This window comes from Colobus angolensis, unplaced genomic scaffold, assembly GCF_000951035.1.
Source record: "Colobus angolensis palliatus isolate OR3802 unplaced genomic scaffold, Cang.pa_1.0 Scaffold99, whole genome shotgun sequence".
Taxonomy (NCBI): Eukaryota; Metazoa; Chordata; class Mammalia; order Primates; family Cercopithecidae; genus Colobus; species Colobus angolensis.
In genome coordinates, this window is record NW_012123931.1 from 2,764,239 (window position 1) to 2,790,750 (window position 26,512).

At 49.1% G+C, this 26,512-nt stretch overlaps 2 pseudogenes; one reads left to right on the top strand and one right to left on the bottom strand.

The window, feature by feature from the left end:
• Nucleotides 1-477: 477 nt before the first annotated feature.
• On the top strand, nucleotides 478-10,485 carry LOC105505212 (annotated as a pseudogene).
• A 1,065-nt stretch (nucleotides 10,486-11,550) lies between these two features.
• On the bottom strand, nucleotides 11,551-21,018 carry LOC105505213 (annotated as a pseudogene).
• Nucleotides 21,019-26,512: the final 5,494 nt, after the last annotated feature.

The following is a 26,512-nucleotide window of genomic DNA, read 5'->3' on the forward strand; positions in this document are numbered from 1 at the left end:
ACCAGCAGAACCTGAGAACTTCTTATAACTGCAAATTCTCAGGCCCCACCCTGGACCTGGTGAATCAGAAACTCTGGAGTAAGGCTCAGCCATCTGTGCTGCAGTAATCTCTCCAGATGTTCAAGAACCTCTGGCATACAGTAGGTAGAATAATGTGTTTCCTTCTGTAGGTCCAAAGCCAGGGATACCATATGTTCTGTCTTGATATGAAACCAGGACATGCAATTAAAACAGGTAAGTCTCCTTCCTACTCCAACTCTCCATCCGATGTGTTTTATTTTTATGAGTTAATAAGAAAACAAGTGGCAATCAGAGATTCACTCTAAAAAGTATATTTACAAGTGTCAGTGCTCATCCAGCCTGATCTCATACAATACCATTTACACCCTCCTACCTCTCAAGTTGTAAAAACTTATCTTCACAATGTAAGTCTCAGGCACACTAGCAGTTCTACAATAAAACACCAAGTAGATTGGGATGTCCAAACTTACTACAGAAGAAAAGGGGAATGATTGGCTGTATTTTCAAATTGCATTCAACCAGAAATGTAAGTTTTGAATTCTTTTCACCTTCACACTTCCAAGTTAATAGAATTAAATCAAAATACTCCATTCTTTCAAAGCCTCTAAGCCAGGCAAAGTTTTACTGCATTACTTCTTGCTTTCAATGGATATAAAGCAGAATCCTGGTAGGCACACTTTGTATGCCTGCAAAGATACAGAACTAAACAGGTCCATCTGTTCAATGTTAAAAACAAAAGTCCTGTAAACCTCAGATGGTGAGTGTAATACTTCAGCACTAGCACCAAAGCCTCAAACATAAAAAGATACCAAGAACTCCACTAGCAAGCAAAATGAGCTCTCGGCCGGGAGCAGTAGTTCACGCCTGTAATCCCAGCACGTTGGCAAACCAAGGTGGGAGGATCACTTTATGTCAGGAGTTCAAGACCAGCCTGGGCAGCACAGCGAATTCACATCTCTACAAAAATTAGCTGGGAATCATGGCACACACCTGTAGTCCTAGCTACTTGGGAGGATGAGGTAGGAAAATTGCTTCAGCTCAGCAGTACAAGGCTCTGTGGTAGCTATGATCATGCCGCTGCACTCCAGTCTGGGTGACAGAGCAAGATCTACATATTTACAGTCTGTCCTGTTTCTGTTTATGTTCAAATGCTTTCAATCAGCAGGATAAAATTTAAGTGAAATGTGAGTTTGGAGGTTGGCCACAAAATAGGCAATGGAGAAACGGCACTTTCCACAAGAAAAAAAATGACCATTAAGTATATAAAAAAGATTCAAGGCTGGGTGCCATGGCTCACGCCTGTAATCCCAGCTCTTTAGGATGCCAAGGCAGGTGGAACACCTGAGGTCAGGAGTTCGAGACCGGCCTGAACAACATGGTGAAACCCCATCTCTACTAAAAAATACAAAAATTAGCCAGGTATGGTGGCAGGCACCTGTAATCCCAGCTGCTTGGGAAGCTGAGGCAGGAGAATGGCTTGAACCCAGGAGACAGAGGTTGCACTGAGCCGAGATTGCATTGTTGCATTCCAGCCTGGGTGATAGAGCAAGACTCCATCTAAAAAAAGAAAAAAAAACAAAAAGTTCAAAAGCACTAGAAACCAAAGAAATGTAATGAAAACAATGAGATTTTCTCCTTAAATACCAGTAAAGAGGACAAATGGAAGGGGGACACTGGAGCTCTGCCACTTTGGGAGTATAAACTGTGAACCAATTTTTCTGCAGGATAATTTGAAAATTTCTATGAAAAATCTTAAAAGCGTTTTATGTTATTTTCCTCCAGAAATTCTACTTCTATGAATTCAGCCCAAAAATGCTTGCTTGCATCCATTAAAATATATATATATATAAGAAAATTTACTTCAGGGGTGGCAATGATTAACTTAATATACATCAAACTTTTAAAAAGGATGACGCCAAGGATATATTTACTGCCATAGAAATATGCCCAAAACATAGTGATAAAAGACTATATATTATGATTCTACTTATTAAAATGTTCAAATGCATAAAGAAGCATAAATAACAACAAACCAGAACGTTTTGAGTGGCAACATTAAAGACTTTTCTTCATATTTTGTCTTCCAAATTATTACAAAAAGAATGTGATTTTCTTTATAATCAGGGAGAAGTATTATTTTCATTTATTTACATTGAAATTTCTTTCCTTATTTTTTCTCATGTGTGTATCACATGTACTCTAGAGAGCTTGAATCCCTACCTCTTGAGGTAAATCAGACCATTTCGGTCTCCATCAACTTGCCTTTTCTGGACATTTCAAATCAATGGAATTATACAATATGTGTTCTCCTGTCTGGTTTTTTTTACTTAGCTAATGTTTTTGAGGTTGGTCCATGACATATGACAGGTTTTGGTAGTTTGTTCCTTTCATTACTGAGTAGAAGTCCACCAATGGATATAGCACATTTTGTCAGCAGACAACCTTTTAAACTTCGATTTCAACTTCCTGTGGTCTAAATGAAACCCCCGGAACACAGGACTTCTAGGGAAAGCTGCTGTGCATGTCAAAATAACTACTTAGCAGAACCAGCTTTGTCATCAGGAGCCTGAACTGCTGCAGACATTTTTACCATTTTGCAACTTCCTTTTTACAAGCAACTTGTGTGCTACTACACATCAGGACTTTTGAAGCATCTGATACATCCATTGAATAAGTATGAGCATGTGTGTGAGTGGACAAGTGAAACCATCTATGCTACACTGCGTATTTTTTCCTCCCCTAGACTGTACCAGGGATTCTCTCAGCTTTCTAGAGTACCCTTTCCCCACTGACAAAGTCAAACAGTATTAAAGACCCTGCTGCCTTCGTTAGGCAGATTTGGAGGGGAGGCCCAGCAGTAAGGGTGGAGAGGAAAAAGAGAGGGGAGCTTGTGGAACAGGAAGACTCCCGGGGTCCACGCATGGCTCCCCGCTGCTGAGGATGTTGTGCATGGGGAAGTGCTGATGGTGTCCTGAGGCAGCCTAGCACCTCCACTGGGCCCAGAAGGTCTTGACTTTGGAAGCTTACCCATGTTCCAGAAGTGTTTAAAAGCTGTTTTTGCTTTTGTTCTTTTCCTAAAAAATCATTACTTGGTAGTTAGTTATTAGTCTTTCTTTGGGAGAGGGATGGAGCTTTAAAACTGAAGAACATAATTTTCATTAAAATATCAAAAATGGAAACAAGTTACTTTGTAAACAATTTGCTCTACAAACCAAATGGTAGCTGTTGAGAATCTCAATAAATGGTTAAATGCCTTTGCTGCTGTTAGAAGAAATAAAGAAAAAAATTAGAATAAAGAAAAAAATGCATTTGCTGGCAGTGGCACCATTAGCCTAAGGTTGGGTCACCGTGTCATAATACTGTGGTGGGGGTATGTGTGGTGTATATGTGTGAAACTTTTCATCTCAGGATGGATCATAATCTTAGCTGCAGTTTTCCTTCCAAATAGGGTTAAAAAGTAGGAAAACATGGGCTTGGAAGTGACAGACCTGAGTGAACCAGCCCAGCTTAAAGAAAAACCCAATAAAACTAACTTTTAATAATCCTGAGGTTGGTTTTTGAAATGATAGATACAATGATTTAATTTAAGCATCTGGTTATGATTTTGAATTAGTAATACATACTATCTCGACCCCACTTTATTTTAAATGGAAACAGAGGTTTCAACCAGAAAACCATAAAACAGTAATTTTTTTTTTTTTTTTTAGACAGGGTGTCACTCTGTCATGCAGGCTGCAGTGGAGTGGTGGATCTCAGCTCACTGCAGCCTCGACCTCCCACCTTAACCTCCCATGTAGCTGGGACCACAGGCGCCATCGCGCCTGGCTAATTTATTTTATTTTGTGTACAGATGGGGTTTTGCCATGTTGCCCAGGGTGGTCTCAAACTTCTAGCCTCAAGTGGTACACCCACTTCAACCTCCCAAAATGCTCTGTCTACAGGCATCAGCCACTGTGCCCAACCTGCAGTGACTTTTTAAAACATAAGTTCAAGCATCTGGTCTTAACTCCTTTAATTGGAGGTATCTCTTCTCTCATTTTTCTCATCTTTGGTGTTCCCCTAGAGTTCACTGCTGACTGGATGTACAACATATATTTCAAAGTCAAGGCTGGACTGGGTGCAGTGACTCATGCCTATAATTGCAGGACTTTGGGAGTCCAAGGCAGGCAGATCGCTTGGGTCCAGGAGTCCTAGACCAGCCTGACTAACAGGGAGAAACCTTGTCTCTACAAAAAATACAAAAATTAGCCAGGTGTGGTGGTGCATGCCTGTAATCTCAGCTACTCAGGAGACTAGGGCAGGAGAATCGCTTGAATCCAGGAGGTAGAGGTTGCGGTGAGTCGAGATCGTGCCATCGCACTCCAGCCTGGGCAACAAGAGTGAAACTCCATCTCAGAAACAAAACAAAACACAAAAACTAGAACACACTTCTTCTGGAGTAGTCTATGTGTGCCAACTACCCAACCTACTGAACGAAACCCAGATCCTTTCCTATTGCTCCCAGTTAAAAGGCACTGTTACAAGGTTCAGACTGTCCAGAAATAAAAGGTCTGGAAATAGCAAAGGCTATGCTTTTGTGGAGTTTAAGGCTGAGGATTTTGCCAAGATAGTTGCTGAAACAATGAACAACTACCTCTTTGGTGAAAGATTCTTGGAGAGTCATTTTATGCCACCTGAAAAAGTACAGAAAGAACTCTTTCAAGACTGGAATATTCCATTTAAGCAGCCATCATATCCATCAGTGAAATGTATAATTAGAATCAGCACTTACACAAAAGCTACGGAAGGAGGAGCGATTTAAAAAGAAAGAAGGATTACTCAGGAAGAAACTAGCTTAAAAACGAATTGATTATGATTTTCCTTCTTTGATTTTACAGAAAATGGAAAGTATTTCAAAAATGAATTGTCAGATGTCTGCAAAAGCCCAGGTTTTATGTAGGAAGAAGAAAAAGGTTTTAGGCACTTCTGACACTCCTGAGAAGACAGTGGATATCTAGGGCCCCACACTGGTTTGTACATCAACATTTTTAAAGAAATGAAAATCTGAAGTGGCTGAAATGAATGATGATGATGAAGATAATGAAATAGATTTCAAAGAGCCCATATCCTGTGTAAAAGAAGAAATACAAGAGACTCAAACACCTACACATTAACAGAAGAAGAAGAAAAAGCATTCAGTGATATTCAATGTATATAGATTTCTTCTGAAAAATATTTTCATGAGAAAAATACAAAAAATTAACTGGGCAAGTTGGCTCACACCTGTAGTCTCAGCTACTTGGGAGGCAGAAGTGGATCACCTGAGCCCAGGAAGTTGAGGCTACAGTGAGCCATGATCCCACTGCACTGCAGCCAAGTCAAGTCATTACATTTATCTTGACCTATTCTAGGCTGGCTTAAGTGGGATTTGTATTAAGAATACAATAGGCAACCTCACAGACATCTAAGTACAAAACTCAAAATAGGACCACACCATGGAAGGACTGGACTGGGAGGTGATTTTCCTCTCCTGCATGCCTTCACTCTGGAATTCTGCTGCATGCTTGTGCTCTGCTCTGCGGATGAACATTCGGCATGTGCTCCAGGCTCCTCCAGCCTCTGAGGCTTTGGCTTGCCCTGGTAGTACCCCTGGTCCCAGTGTTACTGGACCTTTCCATACAGATGCTCCGCTGCAAAAAATCTGTTGAAAACTCTCTGTGTCATTTCCAATGAGCAGGAGAGAGAATCTGATCTGCCTAGCAGTGAGGGTGGGAGTTCCCTAGTTGTCCCTGGATTTGTAGTGCTCCCCTTTCCAGAGACTCAAGGAGGGGCCAGATATCCAAAAAGAGGGTGCAGGTGGGGAATCAGTAATACAGTCTACTTCAACAAGAAAGTACAAAGTAGAGGTGGTGGCTCATGCCTATAATCTCAGCACTTTAGGAGGCCGAAGCAGGCAGATCACTTGAGCTCAGGAGTTTGAGACCAGACTGGGCAACAGGGCAAAACCCCATCTCTACTGATAATACAAAAATTAGCTGGGCATGGTGGCACATACCTGTAGTCCCAGGTACTTAGGAGGCCGGGGTGGGAGCATTGCTTGAGCCCAGGAAATAGAGGCCACAGTGAGCTGAGATCATGATGCCACTGTACTCCAGACTGGTTGACAGAGTGAGACCCTGTCTCAAAAGCAAACAAACAAACAAACAAAAAAGATAAAGTGGAAGCATCTGTATGCAAGATTGAAATCATGCTTTCCATCTATTTTTTTTCACCTTTCCTTTTTTCTAAAACACTGTATCCTAAGCTTTTCCCTATGTTATCAAGTACTCAAAAGCATTATTTGAATGGTTGTATCAGAATCCATTATCTGGACTCATTGTCATTTATCCATCTGCAGTTGCTGGACATACTGCCCTTTCTGCCACACTCAGTCACCCTTCTGACTTTACACTGTGTCCAGTTATCTACTCATACACATACTGGTCAGTTAGGACTTAAAGTTAAGAATAGTTATTATGGTTTCTAACACTTCAAAAAGAATGTATCTTCCTAAAACTGGCTTGGTGGTTATACTTTTAAAGCAAAATAGACAAATCGATGTTGAAATTAATATTTTGCTTTCTTCTGGTATCTATTTTCACTACTCTGTCATTTTGATGGATAAAGTTTCATGTGGAAGGATTTTTATTTTAAAACAGAAATAGCATATGCAATGAGAATGGGAACTCTGAAAGGTTCAACTTTCTAGTTTACTAAGTTTGTCACAAAAGCTACTGACAGTTAATCATGATTGACCTGTATTGAAAGTGAATTAACATTATGTACAACTTAAGCACTATACTTTCTATCCGATATGGAAAAATAGGTGGTGTGTTTGTAAAAGTATTGGGCTAGGAGTCAGGAAGCTTGACTGTTAGTCCCAATTGTGCTTCTTCAATTGAGCACCCCTAGGCAATAATTCAGCAGCTATTTCTTAAATACCTAATGAATTTCAGGCTTTGTAGTTGGGCTGGGAATATAGACATAGATACTGCATTCATGATTCTCCAAGGCTCCCTTCCTCACCCAGCTCACAGTGAGCATTCTTATGCATTGTGTAAATCTGTCTCCTAACAGTCCCCTACTCTGTCTCCAACCTGCTTCCCAGAGCAGTTGTGAGGATCAAATGAGGGAGAATATGTGTGAAAGCAAATTGTGAATGATTTTAAAATGTAATAAAAATATGATCCATGGAAAATTATTTAAAGATCCTTAGAATTTTAAATAAACAGTACATTAGGCCAGGCTCTGTGGCTCACACCTGTAATCCCAGCACTTTGGGAGGCTGAGGCGGGCAGATCACAAGGTCAGGAGATCGAGACCATCCTGGCAAGCATGGTGAAACCCTGTCTCTACTAAAAGTACAAATTATTCTCTGGGGGTGGTGGCATGTGCCTGTAATTCCAGCTACTCAGAAGGCTCAAGCAGGAGAATCGCTTGAACCAAGGATTCAGAGGTTGTGGTGAGCCAAGATCAAGCTGCTGCACTTCAACCTGGTGACAGAGTGAGACTCTGTCTCAAACAACAACAACAACAACAACAAGAAGTACATTAACCTGAATTCTCTCTGGTTTTGATTTTAAATAGATATGAACATTTTTCAATGGACCACAGAGATAGATGGTTGAAAATCTTGGCTTGATTATTCTCCAAAAGAATGATACAGTGGTTTGTATGATTAATTTTCTAAAATTGCTAGCAAAAGAAATCAAAACCTTTTTTGAGTTGCTGTATAATGGAGAAATGTTTTGTGTGTTCACTAACAGCTTGCCTTTGTTTGATTCCAGCTGCAGCATATCATGAGTGATGAGCTCTGTGTGCATGTGACCGACCTTTACCTGGCAGAAAATAATAATGGGGCCACCGGAGGACAGCTGAACACACAGAACTAAAGGAGTCTCCTGGAATCAATGTATCAGTGGAAAGCTGAGCAGCTAATGTCAGGTGAGAATTGATTTAAGGTGAGATTTGCTCAGGCAGTCAAAGAACTTGGTGGTGACATTGTAAGTTGGTAGGATTCTCTGAACCAGAAGTTAAAGCTGGGGTACTCTGACCCCGTGATTCTCCTGGAACTCCTGGAACTTTTTAGAGTTCCTAATGAGTTCACCAGAGAAATACATAGTGGAAGTAACTACCTTCCTGGACAATCTACTTTGTTTCTTTCTTCTTTAAAACAAACAAACAAACAAACTAGTCATATATGGTTTTTACAATTTTGTATTCTTCTTTTTCTCTGAATATTTTTCATAGTATTCTTTGTAAATAGTATTGCTAGAAAAATATTGGCACATGAAATCCATGGTCATGGTCATTATAGAAAATAGGCCTGGCACAGACAGCTCACACTTGTAATCCCAGCACTCTGGGAGGCTGAGGTGGGTGAATCACTTAAGACCAGCTTGAGCAACATGGCAAAACCCCATCTCTGCAAAAAATACAAGAATTCAAAAATTAGCCAGGTGTGGTGGCATGTGCCTGTAATCCCAGCTACTCAGGAGACTGAGGGGAAGATGGCTTAAGCCTGTGAGGTCAAGGCTGCAGTGATCCCTGATTGGGTCACTGCACTCCAGCCTGGGTGACAGAGCAAGACCCTATGTCCAAAAAATAAAAGAAAAAAAAATGCAGATAACCAAAACAAGTCACCTTAGAATTGTTTCCTGAAATTACCATTGGTGACATTTCTAGACTTTTCTATGTTTGAGTATATATTTTGAAAAAGTTTATACTGGACAAATGGGTTTTAACTTTGTTTTTGAGACTGGGTCACACTCTGTTGCACAGGCTGGAGTGCAGTGGTGAGATCATGGCTCATGCAACCTCTGCCTCCTGGGTTCAAGTAATTACTGTGCCTCAGCCCCCCTAGTAGCTGGAATTACAGGCATGTGCCACTACACCAGCTAATTTCTGCGTTTTTAGTAGGGCTGTGATCCCTGTGTGTCTCTGGGCCACCAGGCTCTTCCCCTCTCTAAACCTCGGTGTTCCCCTTCTAGAGAATGGGCAGAATTTTCTTCAGACAATACTTGCTCATGTTTTGGGGCCACAGAGAGGAATGGGGCATAGAGTTTCAGCAAGGAGCTGGACATAGGTGAGAAGCAGTCAAGATCAGAGGGATGAGAGGGTCCCGTCACGTCCCTGATTGCCCAGGACCTCACTGAGTCCTCACATGCATGACGAGATCTGTCCCACCAAGTCAGCTCTGCCCCAGTGCAGGGGCTGCAAGAAACCTGTATCTCCTCTTGGGGCCTCCTGATAGGATGACTTCTGCAAGCTCGTGCCATCCTAACAGGGAGAGCTGGTCCACACCCAAGTTGGGAGAGTGCTGGGTGAAATCAGTCCCCCCCAGGTACGTACAGCTCGGAGCTGCTCTCCAAGGACCCCTCAGCCACAGAAGGCGCTGGTCCTCCTACAGTGCTGCCCCACCCCCACCACCGCAGCCTCCTGGGAGTGTGGTCGGGGTGCCCTCCTTCGGGCTCTGCCCTCGCACCCACTCCTACACAGCTACTCTCCCTGCCGGCCACCCCAGAGACCAGATTGGTTTGGGTCTCTGCCTCCACAGACCCAAACTACCATCTCTTCTGCTCCCCAGAAAGCCAGTTCCCAGCAGACAGGCCATGTTCCCTCTTCATTCCTGAACACGGAGGGCCCATCACAACCCCCACAGCAGACGGTAGAGCTCCCCACACATCCTTTTAAAGAGGCTTCACCATTGATGGCCACAAGCCCCACCATGACCTCCTCCCAGGGAGTGAATTTTCTTACATGTCTCCCACCAGAGCAGCGACAAAATAAATCATAAAAGCAGCATCTGTTAAATTGTCAGAACATTTCCTACTGGGATCAACTCTCGGAGTGAGCAGTGTATTCCATTAGCTGGATCAGTGCAGGGGTTAGCAAGCGTTTTCTGTAAAGGGCCAGAACATACTCAAATCCTCCCCTGTAGCAAGAAAGCAGCCTTAGACAACATGTCAACAAATGAGCATGGCCACATTCCTGGAAACCTTTCTTTATGGACATGGAAGTTTGCATGTCATGTACTTCTCATGTGTCACAAGATTCTACTTTCCATGTTTTCAACCATTTAGACATGTAAAAGCCATTCTTAGCTCATGGGTCACACAAAAACAGACAACAAGGAATCTTGTTTCTAGGCCAGCAGCAGCTGACCCCTGGATGGAGCATTAGAGCTTGGGTGTGCGTCCCACCCCAGGGCTTCCAGGAGAGGGAGTGCAGGCTGATGCCACCTCTACCCCTATCTCTCTAGGGGAGAAGGCGGAGCTGGTGCTGTATGAAGTTTGGCTGCAGATCCTGGGCCAGCACTACACCAAGGCCTTGGAGGACAAAACCAGCCCTGACTTCTGGGCACTTCAGGGGCAGCTGACAAGATGGGTGAAGTGGCGGAATGAAGTAGGGGGGTCAGGGAAGAGGCCTTGGGAAGATGGGGGATGACTGGACAAGACTTTGTTAGAGCTGTGACCCTCTTCATCCTCTCCTGATCCCCCAGCTGACCCTTGTCCTCAGACCTCTACAAAACTTTGACCAAGTGGTGGTGGAGGAATTCTGGTGGGTCCAGGGTGGCCCTGGGTGGCCCAGGGCTCAGACCTGGGTTCTGGGGTTGAGGGCAGGAGGCTGGAAGAGATGACCTCCCTTAGGCCCCTCAGGCTGCCCAGCCCCCTGAAGTGGGATGATCCTCCCACCAGACTGGATCCACTGATCACAAGAGTGGGTGCCACCTTCTTCAGGGTGGTGCCAGCCCAGGCTCTCATGTGGGACTGTGTGCACCAGGGTCTGCACATTCTGGGGGAGGCAGAGGGCCTCTTGGTAGAGATGGTCATCCCAAACCTCAGTCAGTACCTCCTTCCCTCTGTAGGCCCCCTCCATCTGTCCACCTGCCTCCTCCCTCGGGCTCACTGCCTCTGCATGCCCTGATCTGAAACCTGCCTCCCCTCCTCACGGAGCCCGCACAGATGCTCCTAGCCCCAGCTCTCTGGTCCCACAGCAACTTCTGGGCCCAGATTCTGCCTTCTCAGAAGTCTGGGAGGCAGAGCCCCTGCCTGGACATAGCCTTCTTGGTCTGCTCTAGGCACTCCTAGCCCTGAAGCTGGTATTTTAAAAAGTGATTTCTGGATATTTAGATAGTCATCTGGTGTGAGGAGCTGGGAGGGTCCAAGGATAGAGCCCACAAGAGGAGGAAGATTGAAAAGGGGTCGGAGTGGGAATGGGAGCTGCTGAGGGCAAGGCCCACCCCCAACCCTGACCCCCAAACCCAGCCACAGAGCCAGTCAGCCTCAGGCCAGAGGGTGTGAGCAACAGGGCCCCTGGCTGCTCTACAGTGGATCAGAGCCACTGGGTGTGTGGGGGTCTTCCAGGGGAGGTGTGGGGCTGCCCAGGCAAGGTAAGGCAGGCTCCCAGGGCAGAGACTGAGGCTGACCCCTGCAGCCCCCATACTGTGGGGGGGAATGCCAGGATAGGCAAGGGTCTTAACCTAGAAAGCCCCAGCAGCTCCTGTGCCCATCAGGACACTGTTGAGGCCTGGTGGTGGTGGAACCCAGGAATGGTCTTTGAACCCATGACCTGGAAGGGGAAGCCAAGGACAGTCCTGGCCCGTAGGCTCCCCTACCTGCAAGCAGTGGGCAGGCCCAGTGAAGGGACCCCAGGAGCCCAGACCATGAGCTTACCTGGCCAAAGACAGCAGCCAGCACCAAGACATCAAAGAGGGTGGGTAGAAAGGTCATCACATCGGGGTTGACTGCGGCCGGCACCAGGTTCCTCTGCACTTCTGGAACACACGGGTCTCTCCTTCCTATCCCTAAAGTGCGCCTGCCCCCACCCCGGCACCCTGAAGACCAGCCTAATAGATGCATTTGTCCTGGGTCAGCCCCGCTGTCTAAGCAACTACAATTTCTGACTAGAGAGCCAGGGCGGGGCAGGGTGTAGGAGGGGTCCCTGGAAGATGCTCCCCGGAATGCCCTGATGCCTAAAACGCTCCCCATTGGGCCTTCTCAGGGAGGGAGGGTTATGGCAGCCTGTTCTCTCCAGCCACCTCCATCACCACAGGAGCCCTTACAGACGTTACAGGAGAAAATTGACCCACTGGAGCCAGGAACAGCATGGATGCAGCACTGAGACTGAGGCTAAGTGGACTCTGGGAGACCGTCACTCTGTTTTCAAGCTTTGGTCTCCTGGTCCTCTACAAGCCAGGCTGTTTCAGGCTTTCCATGAGGCCTTGCACAGAGACAGAGTCCAAACACAGCTGGTGAACTCGGTGGGCTTTAGGGAGGGGGCACATACCTAGTGGTGGGGGCTGGGTACCAGGGAAGGGAGGCCCTGGGGCTAGCATGGCCTGTCTGGAGGTGACACAATGACACATGAACCATGTGAGGAGAGAGGGTCCACCTGGAAGTGTGGACTAGCCAGATAGCCACCAAGCTGGATGGCCACCACCAGAGCCTGTAGGACAGCAGAGGGGGATGGGAAGGGACAGAGGACAGCTGAAGGGCAGGGAACCTGGTTTGCTTCATACAGACATGTCAGTCTTCCTGAAGTGGTTCTTCCTCAAGGGGGTGAGGGGAGATTCAAGACCCACCTCCAGTTCACCTCAAACCATCTCAGAAGGCCACCACCAACTCACACAGGCCAGTTGCATTGTCACAGTGACCCCAGAACAGCACAGCCCTATCCTTCAGATGAATAAACAGAGGGAGAGACACATCTCACAGCCAGGAGCAGGGACTCAGACCCAGGTCCAGCTGCAGTGCTGCCTCAATGGCTCCACCTGCACCTCCTCCAGGACTCAGTTCCCACTAACAAGTGAGCACCTGAGTACAGGTGAAATAGGTGCTATTATCCCTGTCCAGCTGCTGGGGAAAGGGAAGCAAGGCACAGGTGACTTGCCCAAGACCAGCGTGACAGGGCTATTTCAACCTCATCTGTCTCAGCCAGCACATCTCCATGGCACAGGCTTTACTGTGATCCAAACCTGGAAGGTGGAACTCCTTCCAATGTCCCACCCAGGGCACAGAGCATGCAGCCCCATGTTTGGGGAGGTGACAGTGTGGGAAACAATCTGGCTAGGCCATGGACTCTTGGAGCCCAGGGTTTCCTAGGGCCAGGAGAGCTCTGGAGCCCACTTCAACACCTACTGCAAACCTGGAATCCGCACCAGCAGGAGATCAGGAGAGGGGTTCATCCTCCACTGCACCTACAGCAAGGTGAGACAGGCACAGGTGGGCACCCTGCTTCCAACCAGCCTCAGGTGGGCAGGAAGCAGATCTCCTGCCTGACCTTCCTCTCCTGCCTCCCCAAAGCAGAGGAGAAGGGGCAGCCACCCATCAGGCCATTGCCCAGATTGAAGCCGCTGAAGCTAGGTCTCAACAGGCGAGTGTGACCCCTGACTATCCCAGGCCCAGCCCAAGGCAGTCCAGTCTCTGGTGAGGACCTGGTAGACAGGAGATGTGATGTCCCCAAGTGGCTCTATAAACCTCTGATTGAGGATAATCAAGGAAATGGACAAGACAATCATGCTCAGCCAAGAACCTGGCAGGCATAAGGGGAACCAGGGGCAGGAAAAAGTCAGTTTGGCCCCAGGCATAGCCCCTGGAAGGATGGTGGATGAGGGGCCAGCCACAGTGAAGGGGAATGGATGGCCACGGGCTGGGTGGCCAGGGCTGTCAGCTCCTGCAGCCCCTGCAGAACATCTGCCCAGGCCTGGCTCTGCACTCAGCCTTCTGCCTGGAGCCACAGGTGCCTGGACACTGGCCTCTAGTAGGGATGGTGGTAGGAAAGGCACTTGTGGCCACATGTGGGCACCTAAGCATGGGACAGAGGGGTTTCGTGCCCCCAAAGAAACCATAGAGGCCAAGAACTTAAGCAGATGTGACACCATCAATAAACCCCCCTGTCCTGGGTCACATCAATTAAGTCAGCATCTGCTCTGACCCTGAAGCTGCAGCTCAGTCTGGTTGAGACTCACAAAGAGATATTAATGCTGGGCAGGGGGCCTGGCCCAGCCTGCGATGTCCAGCAAAGCTGTGGGCTGGACAAGAATCTCTGAAGATTAGGCCAGGACAAGGAGAGCTGTGCCTTCGCAGGGAGTGGGGGCAATGCCCAAGGTGCAGGAGGCCTGAGGACATTTAACTAAGTAGGGTGCCAGGTCAGGATGCGCAGAAGAGAAGGTGGCATGGCAGCATCCTGCCCGAGGCCAGGCTATAAACCTAGAGGCTGCCTTGTCAAGCCTAAACCATGCTGCCACCCAGATGCCATCCTTCAAATGTGAGGCAGGGCTGGGAGAGCCCCTAGAACCCTCATCCCTCCTACCCCAAGCTGGTTTCCATCCCTCACCAGAAGGAAAGGGAACTCTTCTATGGGGCACAGCATGCCAGGTTCTCCATCCCCTGGGGGAAGGCGCCGGGGGGAGGGGGAGCTACAGCTGGATGAGAAAAAACCCGATCCCTCTCTGTCCCTACCTGACAGGTGGCCTCGGGCAAGCTGCTTTCATTGCCTGGGGCCAAGGAGAGTCACAGGGGAGGGACCAGGTTAAAAGAGCTCCACCCTGGAGCCCAGAGCTACCCAGAGAGAAAACCCCAAATCCTCCTGATTCTGCTCCCAGCTCTCGCTGCTGGGATAACATCCTCACCATCAGAGAGGCCATGGGAGGCAGAGGCTGACCCTGCTCCTTCAGGCACCACAGTGGGTTTGGGTCTACATTTTTCATGATCACGGAGGGGGTCCCTGGGATCACAAAGGTGAGGGGCAGCTTCTTGGGCTCCAGGTGCTCCAAAGTAGACCCTGCAGGGCACCAGAGCTAGAAGGGTGTTAGGGAGGCTGGGCGCAGTGGCTCAGGCCTGTAATCTCAACACTTTGAAAGGCTGAGGTGGGTGGATCATGAGGTCAGGAGATCAAGACCATCCTAGCTAACACAGTGAAACCCCATCTCTACTAAAACTACAAAAAATTAGCTGGGCATGGTGGCATGCACCTGTACTCCCAGCTACTCAGAAGGCTGAGGCAGGAGAATCACTTGAACCCAGCAGGCAGAGGTTGAACAGGGCTAGGACCTGAGCTCTGCCTGGCCATGGTGACTGAGCCAGGTAAGTAATCTGTCACTGTGTCTCACGGAGGATGTCAGCATTACCTCTGGAGTCAAAGTAGGTAAGCCAGGGTAACCAGAGTTCCCAGTAGGGACCAAGACCAAAGGACGCAGGGGTCGGACCTGTCCCAGAAGGTCAGGTTGGATGAGGGGCTCTGTGAAGCTGGTGCAACCGAAAGCCTGCCCTTCAGGTCACAGGCATCTGGGTCCTGGTCTAGACCCTCATATGCCATCCAGAGACCCAACCCTGGGGACAATTCCTCCCAGGCTGGTAGCAGAGAGTCGATCCTTGTACTCACCCCACCAAAAGCTCTGAAGTGAGGGGGACTATGGGTGGGGGAAAGACTCTTCAGGACAAGGTTCTCAGGTGCAGGTAAGGTTTGAGCTGGGCCTTAGGGCAGCCAGAGAGGTAGGTGACAGGCCCGCTCACAAAGCCTGTCAGAGCATGCAGGAGGGACACAGGTGTAGTGGTGAGAATGTTCTGGAAGACAGCAGGCAGCCTCTTACTCACCAATGGGGCCAAGTATGGTCAGGTGCACACACCAGGAGAAGCTGGTATCCACACACTGGTGCACTTTGTTTCCTGTTTTAGAGACAGGGTCTTGCTCCATTGCCCAGGCTGGAGTGTGATGGTGCAATCATAGCTCACTGCAGCCTTGACCTTCCGGGTTCATGTGATCTTCCCACCTCAGCCTCCTGAATAGCTGGGACCACAGGCGCATGCCACCGTGCCTAATTTTATTTTTTGTAGAGACAGGGTCTGGCTATGTTGCCCAGGCTGGTCTCAAGAGCTTTCCACCTCAGCCTCCCAAAACACTGGGATTACAGGGACAAGCAAACACTCCTGGCCATGCTGGTGCATTTTGGCTGCCATGGTGCACAGGAGGTATGAGCTCCGGGGGTGCAGAGTCTGCTTCTGGACCTCTACCCAGGCCTGCACCCAGACTGACCCCTTGGGGCCAAGATGACTTCCTAGGAAGCCAGGCATGGAGGCCAGCATGCACCTGAACTGAGGACAGAAGACTCTGATGAGAGGGAGGGGGAGGCCTCTGATATAGTTTGGATACTTGTCCCATCCACGTCTCGTGTTGAAATGTGATCCCCAATGCTGGAGGTGGAGCCTATAGTGTGAGGTGTTTGGGTCATGGTGGGGGACCCCTCTTGAATGGCTTAGTGCCCTCCCCATGGTAATGAGTGCGTTTTCTTCTTTTGTTTCTTCTTGTCTTTTTTCTTTTTTTTTGAGACAGAGTTCACTCACAGCCCAGGCTGGAGTGCAGTGGTGCGATCTCAGCTCACTGCAACCTCCATCTCCCAGGTTCAAGTGATTCAATGAGTGAGTTTTCTATCAGTTCACAGGAGAGCTGGTTGTTTAAAAGAGCCTGATGCCTCCTTTCTCTTTCTTCCTCTCTCACCATGCAACAGGCCTGCTCCCTCTTCGCCTCCCGCCAGGAGTAAAAGCTTCCTGGGACTGTTTGCACCAGGGTCTGCACACCCGTCATCCCAGACCTCGGTCAGTACCTCCTTCCCTCTGCAGGCCCTCTCCCTCTGTCCATCTGCCTACTCCACATGCCCTGATCTGAAGCCTGCCTCCCCTCCTTATGGAGTCCTCCAAGATGCTCCTAGCCCCAGATCTCTGGTACCACAGCACCTTCTGGGCCCAGATTCTGCCTTCTCAGAAGTCTGGGAGGCAGGGACCCACCTGGTCATAGCCTTCTCGCTCTGCTCTAGGCACTCCTGGCACCAAAGCCTCCAGCCCGCTGCACATCTTCATCTCCAGCTATGCCATGGCTCTCATCCTAAGTCTCCTGCTTGTCAGAGTTGCCCTCGTCCTGGTGAGCGTCTGGCTGGGCCCAGGCTGCTTCCTGAGGGGCAGGCTCAACCACTGACACCTTGAGTCTTTGACACAAGCTGAGGGGGGAGCAGACCCCTTTACACCCCTGATTCCCCCACCCAAGCCCAGCATCTCCTCATCCTCCAGCTGGGGCCAAGGGGTTTGGGACCAAAGGGGTGGGCCTGATCCCAGTGTCCCCGCCTTTCTTGTCAAGGTGCTAAACTTGAGGGCATGCCTTGGGTGCTGACATTCCCAGGAACTCAGAGCCAGAGAGGGTCAGGCACCAGCCTGAAGTCACACAGCCAGGGGCTTCTTCCCTCCTGGACCCCCAAGCACTGGACTTGCAGGGCTGGGAAAGAGGTGGAGTGGGGGAAAGCAATGCCTTATCAACCCATGCAGGGAGCCCCACTCCCATTCCCAAGGTGCATAAAGTCAAGGAACACCTGTTTCCAAGTCCATGTTTACTCAGGGCCCTGCTCCAAGTGCTTGGCACTCACACTGGCCTCCCGCCACCCATGCCATATGTATCAGTCTCATTTACAGAGCGGGAAATGGTGGCCAAAAGCCTCCGCCAGCACACATAGCTAGACCACACAGAGGTCTTAGGTGCAGCTGAGCGGTCCACAATCTCTGCTGCCCCTTCTGCCACTCGTGCTCCCAGGGACCACACTTCAGAGAGGGAGGAATAAGAGAGAGCTGGGTGCTCACACATGGGGCACAGGGGACTAGGGAAGGGTCAGCCAGGAGGAAAAGGCAAGGTCTGATCCTGTATGTACACATCACACAGCCCGTGGAGTCAGGAGAGCCAGGGCCAGGTCCCAGCTCTGCAGCTGCTTGGTATGTGACCATGGTTAAGTTGTCTCCTTGGACTCTCCATGCACTTGTGTGCTGCGTGCACCTTCTAAAATGAGCCTGGACCCTGGCTGGCCTCATACTTGCTGTGTAGGCTGCAGACCCACAAGTGCTTCTGCAAGGGGCTTTGCTTCTCCTCGTAACAGCGGCACAGGCCGGCCGTGTGCTCTGGGGATAGAACAGAGTAGCTCTGGAGGTAGCAGGTGGGGGCTTGGCTTGGGATCCTGGCCCAGACGAGGCAGAGTACACCTCAGGGTCACGGGGCCTTGGCAGCAGCCCTTGGCCCACACAGGCTGCCCAGCTGCCCACCCACAACCCATACCTTTGGGCAGCCCCAGCTGCTGCAGTTCACTGGCCAAGGATTCGCCATCGACACTGTGCTTGGCCGCACTGGAGAGGATGAAACTCAGCACTGCCACTGTGGCCTTCACATCGCCTGACTCTGATGGACCCGTGAGTGGGACAGGGGGTGTCACTGTGGCACCAGCCACCTCCCAGTTGCCCTATTAATTTCAGCTCAAAGCTCCCAGGCCTCCTGAAGCCACAGGCACTGCTCCTGCTCCACCAGGAGCTGGTAGAGGACAGGAAGGTGGGACTGTCAATGTCTTTCTTTCCCTCATGTTCCTCCACTAGGGAAGGTAAGTTAAGGATGCTGCAGGGAGGGGTGGGGGGCCCCTCTGTACCAGGCACCAGGCTGAAGTCCCAGGGTTGCCTGGGGCCTGTGGACTCAGTGGGGTACTCACCAAACTTGACATCAGCCGTGAGCTTCAGGATCTTCTCATACTATGGGGAAAGCAGACCTTCAGAGGGTGCCAGTACCCTATTCACCAGCCCCTCACCCCTAGCCTGGATCCTGCAATAAGGAACAGACACGCTGGAAAGAAGTATGGGAGGTGCCCAGAGAGGTTTCGAGGCTGAGTCACCCATCTCCCCAGGCCTAGTGCAGAGCTTCAGGGCACTGGGGGTCATAAGATCATGGAACAATGGGGTGCTGGGTCTTGTACTCACATCATTTCCCTGTCCCAGCAGCTCTTTAGTACCTGGCTGCAGAGCAGCTGCAACTTCACAGAGGACTGGAAGGAAGTCCTTACATCAGCCAGGCTAGCAAACCTCACCCTTCCTTCCTGGAGACTGGCTCAGAGCAGGCCAGTCACTGATCAAGGTCACAAGGCATGGTAGCACAGGCTGAGAGCACTGAGGCCCTAACCTTAGAGAAACCTCACCATCATCTACACCCACAATCCCCAACCCAACGCCCCTCTTCCACCCAGAGTAGACCCTGTGCACCCAACCATCTTGGCCAGCGTGCTGATCTCTGCCAGGACCCAGCTGGGACAGTCCAGATCACCACAGAACCAGAACCTCTGCAAGGGAGGGAGGCAGGTAATCAGGCTGGAGGGAAGGCTGAGGTGTGGCCAGGATCCGTGTCTCCCACATGGCTGACCAGCAGGGACCCCTGGTCCCCATCGTAGATGGACATCCTCTGGCCACTTCTTCTCCCCTATCACCCGGGTGTTGAGTGAACTCTCTCCCTGACCCACCCTGCCACCAAACCCTGCTCTGAGGTCTCCTCCAGGAACTTGTCTGCTCAGCAAACATCAATCGAGCACCTTCTCTGTGCTAGCTCCCTCTGAAAGCGCTGGGGGTACAGGGGATAAAACAAAGTCCTGGGCCTCACACAGATGAGTGACCTCTGTCCCCTCTTCCCCATACCCACACAAGTCCAGCCACTCCAGTTTCCCTGCTGCTGCTTGGGGACACCAGCCTTGCTCCCGCTGCCATGCCTGCTGCACTCTGTGTGGCTTGCTATCCTTTACTTCATTCCACTCTCTGCTCAAGTGACCCCTCATCAGACCAGCCCTTTTTTTTTTTTTTTAAGACAGAGTCCTGCTCTGTTTCCCAGGCTGGAGTGCAATGGCACAATCTTGAGTCACTGCAACATCCGCCTCCCGGGTTCAAGCAATTCTCCTGCCTCAGCCTCCCAAGTAGCTGGGACTACAGGCACACACCATCACGCCCGGCTTTTTTGTATTTTTAGTAGAGACAGGGTTTCACATTGGCCATGCTGATCTCGAACTCCTGACCTCAGGTCATCCACACACCTCAGCCTCCCAAAGTGCTGGGATTACAGGCGTGAGCCACTGCACCCGGCCAGGCCGGCCCTTCTTGATCATACTTCCTAAAATAGCCCCTCACACAAGGAAATTTTGGTGGCCGGTGGAGATGTTCATTACCTTGATTGTGGTGATCCAAGAGCCAGGAAGATTTGGTCTTTACTTATGCAGCCTCATCTTTCCCTAACCTCCAGATGATACTCTCCCAGCTATGGGAATTGCATTCATTCCTGGGGAGCCATGGTCTCTCTCACCTGAAGTCTCTGCACGTGCTGTTCCCTGTCTGAAGACACACGCTTCCCACCCTTGCCTCCCAACCCCTGGTACACAAACTGTAATTCAGCCAGCCAGCTCCTGCCATCAGCCTTTAAGGTTGATGGCATCCTCAGGGAGCCCCCTTAGCACTACACACAAGGCGCGGTTAGGTCTCCGCCCCTGGAGCCTTAACTATGACTGCCAATTCAAGCCTCCGATTTCCCCTTTCCTTGGCAGCTCAAGTCCTCTCAGTGCCTAGCACGCTTCATGGTATGGACTGGGTGCTTAGAATGCACGGATGGATGGATTGGATGTGATGGACGGATTGGATGGATGGACAGATAAGTCTCAACCCCAAAACTACTACTTTCGGGCTCTGGAGAGAGTGGAGGGGCTTCCTAACACTGTGGAAGAGTGAGACTGATTCTACACAAGTGTCCAAGTCCCACAGGAGGGCTGGGGAAGACGGTGTCTTGGGAGGTCCTGTTGGGGCTGGGGAAGACCTGAAAGGACTCCCAGCTCCAGACAAGCCCCACTTCCTGCCCCGGTAGACTGGGGCCCTTCCTCCCGCCAGGGAAGCGCGGTGACTCTGAGCTGGCCGGCCTGCTCTGTCTTACCCGCCCCCCACCCCCGCCCCTGTCTGGGGAGCGGGATGGCGGTGGACTTTTCTCTACCAGACCCACAGCCCCCACGCTGGCACACACTGTATTCGCGGAGAGGCCAGGGCAGACAACCTCGCCCCGTTTCCGGAGCCACTGGCGCCCCCGAATTCCCGCTCCAGCAGCCCATGCCTTGCTTCACCCCTGGTGCCTCATCAGCGCGCCAGGAAGCCAGGGCCCGGGAATTTCTTTTTCCAGTCGCGCGGGGTCAGCTGATTGGACGATCACGTGACTTGGACTAACGGACTCTGGGAGGGCGGGGGCTGTTCCAGTGCCGTTGAGAGCGGACGGCAGCCCTCTGGAGGTGCAGGGACGAAAAACTGGCATCTCCTCCTCCTCTCCCAGAATCCTTCCCTGGGGAAAACCAGCGCCCACCGCCAGTTTAACTGACAGTGGGAGTTATTTCATTTGTTTAACTTAAGCGGGAGCCAGGGGGATTCAGGTCATTGCCATGTTTTCCACTGTTAAGCGATTAAGATTATACACAGCTGCGGGCTGTGGCAAAAGACATTTTAAAAACCATTGAAATCTACTACACATACAGAACATTGTACCCATTATAAATATAAAGCTTAATAAGTTTTCAACTGTAGACCTCACATAACCGGCACCCAGATAAGGAAATAACCAGATAACTTCTTCAAGTGCGTAGGTATTTTATTTCATTTTGATGAGTTGTCTAGGTGCCTAGCAAAAAGACTGTCATAATTAACATGCTCCGGAAAACTCCTTACAGCTTCAACATCAATAGATTCTTAATTATTGCCAATCTGATGGGGAAAAAAATCGGTTGCTTAGATTGCAGTGGTAGTCAGCTTACTGGTAGCTTTGAGCTAATGGGTAATCTAGAACAACTAAGTTTCTGACATTGACTTGAAGGGGCAAAAACAACAAGACAAAACAACAACAAAAATACATTAGAGAATAGACTAATAACCAGAGAAGAAATTGAATAGAGTCTTCCCTTAGTGACCTCAGGATATTGGTTCGAAGACCCCAGAGATACCAAAATTCACCGATGCTCAAGTCCCTGAGATAATATGGCATAGTATTTGCAAATAACCTATACACATCCATCTGTAAATTTTAAATCATCTCTAGACTACTATAATACCTAATGCAACATAAATGCTTTGTAAATACCTGTTATGAAGTATTTATAAATGTTTGTTTTTTATTATTATACTTTTTCCAAATATTTTTGATGAACAGTTGGTAAAATCCAGGGATCCCAAACCCGAGGATACAGAGGGCTGACTGTAGTTTAAGCTCTCTCCTCAATTCCATGCCTATCCCATGCACCAGGTGCAGCTGGTTTTATTGTTGCAGGCCTTCAGGTTTTCAAAAGACAGAGCTCATGACAAGTAAACTGCTCTATAGAATAGAAAGAAATGGAAAGTGTCCCAATTCATGGTAAAATTGAGCTTATTTCTGAAGAGTTCTTTTACAAATCATAAGCACTAGCCCCTTGAAAACAACAGTATGTTAAGTTACTAGACCATCCTATACCATATAGAAGAAAAATTTTAAGAACATAAGACCTGTAATCACAGCACTTTGGGAGGCCAAGGCTGGTGGATCACTTGAGCCAGGAGTTCTGGACCTGGTTGGCAGAGACCAGCTTCTTCCCTGGGCCAGGGCTGCTCTGGAGGCAGGGAGGTTGTGACCAGGCTGTGGGGTGTAGCAGAGCACCGGGTATAGACCAGGCTCTCCAGGCACACCTGGGCAGAAAGCCAGAGGTTGGAGCCAGGAGTTGTCAAGAGCCCTGGCCCAGCCCTGGTTTTACTGAGGAGGCTCAGTGAGGGGCTGGGTCAGCCCAAGTCACTGAGTCTATAAGGGAGGGCCCTTACCATAACCCAGGACCCTAGAGCTAGCTTAGGTCCCATCTTTTTCCCACATAGACCAAGGAAGGGGCATGAACCGGCTTCTGGATTCTAAGACCGAGGCCCAGCACACCTCTCCCTCCCCTTGCCTGCAGCTGTTGTCACACATCAAAAGTGAGTTTTGCCCTGAGGGGCTGGAGGCGCAGCTCCCTGGACTGGACCAGGTGACCAATCCAAACAAATCCCTGTGTGTCCCCACCAGCCAGGCCTTCTCACACCACACAGCAGCTGGGGGCACCAGGATACCCTGGGGGATTCCAGGGATGAGCCCTCCCTGAGGCTTCCACAGCAGCACTGCCACCCCACATCCCACCATAAGCCCCATGTCCCTCCAGCCTTCAAGCACCTGGCCCCTCACACATACCTGCCCCACTCCTCACACCTGGCTTTCCTGTGAAAAGTGGAACTGGTTCCGCCTGGGCCAGCTGGAGAAGGGCCTCAGGAAATCACCATTTTGGGGACTCATTCCAATCATTCATTCATTTATTCACCAAATACCCACTGTCCACCTTTCTGTACCAGGCCAGGGGTGATGGTCAAGCAGACCACATGTCCCAAGGAGATTTCCTCACTGTAGAGACAGACAGGCGGACTCTCACACCATGAGATGCCCTCTGGGTTAGGGGGTGCCCAGGGCTGGATGCAGAGGAGGGTCTTGCCCACAGGAGGTGCTGGTGGGTACAGACGTGGAGGCCACTATGGGGTGAGGGTGTCCAGACACAGGTCCTAGCATGTGCCCAGGCACAGGGTGTGACCTGGGGCAGGTGTGGGGCTGCTCTATCTGGAAGTTTTCCTGACTCTGCCAATGATAGGCTGTGGCTGGATCAGGCTTCATGTTGATTTTTATTATATTTAATACATTTTGATTATGTAACTAAATACGATTATTATGATAAAAGTTATGAAATACAGAAAAGTTAAAAACACAAACCAGCAAACCCCTTCTCTTCCTAAATAACTGCTTCAACAGTATTCTTGGACTTTTTTTCCCACATATCTGCAGCTATAAACGTAAGCTGCCCAAGATAGTATCCCTCCCCATATTCCGTTTTGGAGCTGGAGTTTTCACTCAGCAGTGAATAGGGGCAGGCTTTAAACAGGCCAGGCATTGTGAGGGCCCTGGGAAAGGAGACTGACCACGTTGCTGGGTGACCTTGGGCAAGTCTCACCCTCCTCAGGGCCTGGATTTTCTCAGTCCAATGAAAGGCAGGAAGGGCTGTGGTAGGACTGCATCAGCGCTTCCCAAACTCAGAACCGCCACGTGGAGCTGTGTGAGCTGTCACTGCACAGCCCCAGGGGCAGGAGCATTCTTGTCATAGCCTCTGTGGGTGGGGCTCCTGCCTGAAAGAGTGGTGTGCAAGCCTAGGGCCCACAAGAGGATTTCAGGTGATATGCTGATGCATTTATTTTTACCATTACCTTCTATTTGAAGTAAATGAGACTGATTCTCACCGGGAGGGCTTGTTAACCCACAGATCACTGAACCCATGCCTCAGAGGTTCTGATTCAGGAGGTCTGGGGAGGTGCCTGAGAATCTGCATTTCTAATGTTCTCAGGTGATGGTGATGCTGATGCTGCTGGCTCAGGGACCACAGTTTGAGAACCACTAATCACAAATTTCCTTTCATTCATTTATTTAAGGCAGGGCTTTTCTCTGTCACCCAGGGTGGAGTATAATGGTACAATCATGGCTCATGGCAGCCTCCACCTCCCTGGCTAAAGCAATCCTCCTACCTCACTTAAGTGGCTGAAACCATAGATGCATGCCACCGTGCGGGACATTTTTTGTTTTGTTTTTTTTACAGACGGAGTTTCACCATGTGCTCAGGCTGGTCTTGAACTCCTGGGCTCGAACAATTCACCTGCCTTGGCCTCCTAATGCAAGTTTCCTTTTTAAATACATTTATTTAGGTTTTAAAAATGAGTTGACTTAAAGCACAGGAATAGATCTTCAACACCAACCACTGGGGAAACACAAATTAAAACCACAGTAAGATATCACTACATATCTATTAAAACAGCTCAAATCAAACATAGTGATAATATCAAATATTGGCGAGGATGCAGACAGAACTCACTCTCTCATACATTGCTGGTGGGAATATAAAATGGTGCAGACACTCTAAGAAGTAGTTTGGCAGCTTCTTTGATTAAACATCCACCTCAATATGTGACCTAGCAATCGCTTCTGGGCATTTGTACCAGAAAATAAGACTGATGTCTGCACAAAAACTCACACATGATTGTTCATGGCAGATTTATTTGTAATAGCCCCAAACTGGGAACAACCAAGTACTCCCAATAGGTGAATGGTTAAGCAAACTGATACATCCGTTCTATGAAATGCTATTTGACAATAAAAAAGGGGCCAGGAATGGTGGCTCACACCTATAATCCCAGCACTTTGGGAGGCTAAGGTGAGCGGATCACTTGAGGTCAGGAGTTAGAGAACAGCTTGGCCAACATGGTGAAAACCTGCCTCTACTTAAAAAAAAAAAAAAAAAATCTGGGCATGTTGTCTCTTACCTGAAATCCCAGCACTTCGGGAGCCTGAGGCAGGTGGATCACCTGAGGTCAGGAGTTCGAGAGCAGCCTGGCCAACGTGGTGATAACCCATCTCTACTAAAAATACAAAAAAAAAATTAGCTGGGCATGGTAGCAGGTACCTGTAATCCCAACTCCTTGGGAGGCTGAGGCAGGAGAATCACTTGAATCTAGGAGGCAGAGGTTGCAGTGAACCGAGATCGTGCCATTGCACTCTACCATGGGCAACAAGAGTGAAACTTTGTCTCCAGAAAAAAAAAAAAAAGCCAAGCGTGTTGGATGGGTGCCTATAATCCCAGCTATTTGGGAGTCTGAGGCAGGAGAATCACTTGAACCCAGGAGGTGGAGGTTATGGTGAGCTGAGATCATGCCAGTGCACTCCAGCCTGGGCAACAGAGCAAGACACTATCTCAAAAAAAAAAAAAAAAAAAAGACAAAAAACAGAAAAGCAAAAAAAAGAACATGCACAACTTGGATGGATCTCAAAGGGCATTTGCTGAGAAGAAAAAGAAGCCAATCTCAAAAGGCCACATACTGTGTGATTCCATTTATATAATGTTCTTTTTTTGTTTGGTTTTGTATTGTTTTGTTTTGTTTTTGAGAAAAAGTCTCACTCTGGCCCTACTGGAGTGCAGGGGCGCTATCACTGCTCACTGCAGCCTCCATCTCCCAGGTTCAAGTCATTCCTGTGCCTCAGCCTCAGCAGCTGGGAGTACAGGCATGCCTGGGAATACAGGCCTCAACTGTTCCACCCCTGTCAGCCTCCCAAAGTGCTGGGATTATAGGTGTGAGCCACCATGCCAGGCCTTCATTAATTCATTAATTCATTCTTTCATTCATTGAGACAGAGTCTCACCCTGTCTCTCAGGCTGGACTGCAGTGGCAGGATCACCGTAGCCTCCACCTCCCAGGTTCAAGTGACTCTCCTGCCTCAGCCTCCATGTAGCTGGAACTACAAGCTCATGCCACCGTGCCTGCCTAATTTTTGCATTATGTAATGTTCTTGAAGTAACAAGATTATAAAGACAGAAACCAGATTAGTGGTTCCCAGGAGTAGGAATAATGGAGGGGAAGAGCCAGGAATGAGTGCAGAGGAATAGCAGGAGGGGGATTTTCATGGTGCTGGAACAGTTCTGTATCTTGATTGTAGCGGTGGTTAAGGGAGTCTACATATGTGATAAAATGGCATAGACCTAGACATGTGACATTGTTAAATATTGTTCTACACTAATATAAAATAGAACCTTTGG